The sequence below is a fragment of the Pongo abelii genome, chromosome 3, assembly GCF_028885655.2.
Source record: "Pongo abelii isolate AG06213 chromosome 3, NHGRI_mPonAbe1-v2.0_pri, whole genome shotgun sequence".
NCBI lineage: Eukaryota > Metazoa > Chordata > Mammalia > Primates > Hominidae > Pongo > Pongo abelii.
Genome location: NC_071988.2, coordinates 89,013,123 through 89,017,341, shown reverse-complemented (window position 1 = coordinate 89,017,341; position 4,219 = coordinate 89,013,123). Strand labels below are relative to the sequence as shown.

Genomic DNA, 4,219 nt, shown 5'->3' with positions numbered 1-4,219 from the left:
GTAGTTAACAATAATATATAGTTTCAAATAGCTAGAAGGAAGATACTGAACATTCCCAACAGAGAAATGATAAAAGTTTGAGCTGATAGATATGCAACTCTCCCTGATCTGATTATCACACATTAAATGTATGGAAACATCACTATGTGCATGAATATGTACAATAGCCATAAGACAGTAGAGTGAGTACATGAATGATTGTGAAGAATATTTAAAGAGCCAAGTTTGGAAGTGACACCAGTGAGTTTTGCTCACATTCTATTTCTCAGTCATATGATTGCAATCTAACTCCAAAAGAGGCTTTGAACTATAGCAGTTTCCATCTGCCCAAACAGTAGAAATAAGATTGGTGAGCATCTAGGCTGTCTCTGCCACAGTTCTCCTTTCTGGCCATGCATCATCCCTTTTATTTATCGTCCCACACATAAAACATATTCGCCCTATCACTGACCCAAAACTCTTAATCACTGACTGCATCAGCCCAAAATTTAGGCTCTTCAGTTGATATTCAGTCCTTTCCATCTAGATGTGATGCCCCAGGCTCCGGAGACCTATGAACTAAAAAAACAAGTAAATACATATCTAATTACAATGGTGGAGCAGGGTTACAATTACCACAATAAACACTTCCATTCAGAAGGGGAAAAAGAAACACAGCAACTGGTTTGGGGCAATTTTAAAATCCCATTGGGCAGACATTGCCTTGGGGACAGGAGAAATTCTTGATTAGGCACTGTTTGTTTTCTAGAGAGAGTTCTTTTATGCAATGTCCTCACCCTCTGGAAGGTATCCCCCTGTCTATTATTCTCCGTGACTGCATCTGCAGTGGGAACTGGGGCACATGCCCTTTTTGGCAGCTATATGAATGTAAAAGCCTACTGCCTACTGCCTGCCACCTGCTTGAGGGTTTAGGACATGCAGGTTGTGTTAAATTCTGATATCCTAAGTGTTTTTTTATTGCAATTTCATGACTCCATTGGCAAAATTATTTATTCAAAACTTTATATTCTTCTATCTGTTTGTTTCCAATCAAATCCACGTGCCAGTAACTATACCAATAATTTATTCCTAGAAATGATTGTCTAGTTGGATCTGTGTTGCTTCTTTGCCACTGTGGTTCCTCTTTTTACTTAAATGGCAGGTATTTTGAGTCTATTTGGAGCAAACAATGTGTAAGGCATACCCTAATCTGATCTTTGCTGTGAGTCCCTTTATCCAACTATTAGTAGCAAGTTGTTCTGGACTTCTTTCATTCAAAGCCTTTTGTAAGTCCATTTCTTACTATTTAGGATTTCAAAGTTAGAACTATTCAACTTGAAAAGCTCTGAATTTCTGTTCTCTCTCTACTTTCATTTCTGTTCATCAATTGGCCAATCTTCTTCTGGGAGCATCTCTTTTTTTACTACACTTTGCCAAATAAGCCAACAGTCAACAGTCCCAACGAACTCTGCCAACATTTGATTTTGCAAACTCTTCCTCTAAAACGACAAGCCCAGTAGGTACATTTTCTGCCTTGTAAGAAGGTGATAAATTTACCAAAAATTTTACCACCATATAACATAGATCTCTGGTATCTCTCTCTTCACTATCCAGCTAACAGTTGTCAATGTCATGTATTTTAGGTTTTTGTTATGACAGCACCTCAATTTTGTTACTAATTTCTGCATTAATTGGAGTAAAGATCATTAACTGCTATAAGAATAAACTCCAAATTGTAAGGGCTTAATGCAACAAAAATTTGTCTCAGGTTTGTGATATGGATCAGGTTGCTCTCTGGGGGACTCTACACCAAGTGATGATGCTGAGAATTAAAAGAGAAGTTATGAAATGTAAGCTTTCTGTGTACTTAGAAAATTAACCCATCTCTGCGATAGGGAAGAAAGAGCCCCTGTGATAGGGAAGAAAGAGCCCCAGGCATAGAATCGGAGTGACTACGTATGATTCCTGGCTTTTAGTTCTTACTAAACATTAATCTTAGCCAAGTAAATTACTGTCTCTTAGTCTTTGCTTACTGATTTATAAACAGTATTAGTAAAACCTACATTGATAGGGTTATAGAGCTATGCAATTCAGTTTCATATTTTATTAGTCAAGTATATTAACGCGAGTAACAGAAGCCAATTCTCATTAAGCAGAATTTATTAAAAAGATTTTATATATCTAAGAGAATTGTCAAGAAGAATAAAGAAACAAGTTTTGAAAAAGGGAAGATCAACAATGAGCACTATGCACCAGCCAGACCCACAAGTAAAACCATAGATTCAGGGTCATAAGGGGACTGCTCCCACCGTGGCTGAACACTGGATGCCACATGTACAGTGATCACCTGAGGCACCAGCCACCATATGCCACCACTAGTTTCATTTCCACTACTGCCCTGGAACAGGTTGTTGCTATCTATACTGCTGCCACTATCAGAGTAGATTCTCCACTGTTGCTACTCTTTTGTATCACCAGCTCCCAATGAAAGTTCAACTGGGTACAGCTGATCAGGTGAGCCTAAGTCATGTTACTGTGCTGTAGTTGAAAAGAATGATGGGATATAGAGCACATGGCCTTTGGAGCTTCTGTTAAAGATACATATTGCAGAGAATTCCTCAAATATAGGAGGTGGGCAACAACAACAAAAGACCAAAGTTCACTTTAGGCACTTATTGACTTATGTCTGGCAATTTCTGGGTTCAAGGGATAGAAGTCAGTGAAATAGTTTCTGCCTCTAAAAAGCTGCATATGGAGGTAAGGTGCAGTGATGCGCACGCCTAGTACCAGCTATTTAGGAGTCTGAGGCAAAAGGATCACTTGGGCCCAGGAGTTCAAGTCTAGCCTGGGCAACATAGCAAGACTCTGTATCTAAAAATTAAATTAATTAAATTAAATTAATTAAATAAATAAAAATAAAGCTGTATTTTAAAAGCATTTTATAAATTAGAAAGATCTCAGAAATTTAAGACACTATGTCTTCTTGGCCTTTTGGCTAAGATCAAGTGTAGACATTAATAATATTGCTATTTTAATACTTTTTTTTTGGGGGGGGACGGAGTCTCTCTCTGTTGCCCAGGCTGGAGTGCAGTGGCATGATCCCGGCTCACTGCAACCTCCACCTCCCAGGTTCACGCCATTCTCCTTCCTCAGCCTCCCGAGTAGCTGGGACTACAGGCACCTGCCATCACGCCCAGCTAATTTTTTTTTTTGTATTTTTAGTAGAGACAGGGTTTCACCTTATTAGCCAGGAAGGTCTCGATCTCCTGACCTCGTGATCCGCCCACCTCAGCCTCCCAAAGTGCTGGGATTACAGGCATGAGCCACAGCGCCCGGCCTATTTTAATAATTTTTATATCAATAATATAATACTAAAAGATTCCTGAGATATGTTACTTTTATTCAGATTTATGTCAAGGTGTCCATCTAATTTCAACATTACTTTGCTATTCAAAAATGTAAGAACTAGATATTTTACCTTCTTATAGAGAATAATAAGAGAAATGTCCTTCTCCCTGGGCTAAATCAGTTATTAACATTCAGTGAATTGAGTGATTGATCTTTTGAAAGTGAGTACTATAGATTATTTTTAGTTGCCTTACTTATAAAATCGTGGCAATGACCTAGGGAGTTTGTGACTTAGCCTGATCCAGAGGGATGGATCAAAATCAAAGGTGGAACCAAGTCTCACAAATCCTACTTCTTTTGGGAACAAACGTGAGGAACCAGTGACAATAATCAGCAACCATCAGACAAATTCCAAAAATAAAAATAAAAATAAGCAGGACCTTATAATTCTGACACAATCAAATCCCAAGGGATTTGCTTGTTCAACTGTCTTTGAATTACAAAATAATTATTTTGGAACTGCAAAATTATTTTGAAATGTGATATATTTAAAAATTCACGGCCAGGCACAGTGGCTCAAGCTGTAATCCCAGCACTTTGGGAGGCCAGGGCGGGCGGATCATTTGAGGTCAGGAGTTTGAGACCAGCCTGACCAACATGGTGAAACTCCATATCTACTAAAACTACAAAAAAATTAGCCAGTCGTGGTGCCTCATGCCTGTGGTTCCAGCTACTGGGGAGGCTGAAGCAGGAGAATTGCTTGAACCTGGGAGGAGGAGACTGCAGTGAGCCGACATGGCACCCCTGCACTCCAGCCTGGGCAACAGAGCGAGACTCCGTCCCCAAAACAAAAACAAACAATAAAATAAAATTCACATGAAACAACCAGAAA

General features: G+C 39.1%; 1 pseudogene; it reads left to right on the top strand.

Moving 5' to 3' along the window:
• Positions 1–2,954: 2,954 nt before the first annotated feature.
• On the top strand, positions 2,955–3,104 carry LOC112133328 (U2 spliceosomal RNA; annotated as a pseudogene).
• Positions 3,105–4,219: the final 1,115 nt, after the last annotated feature.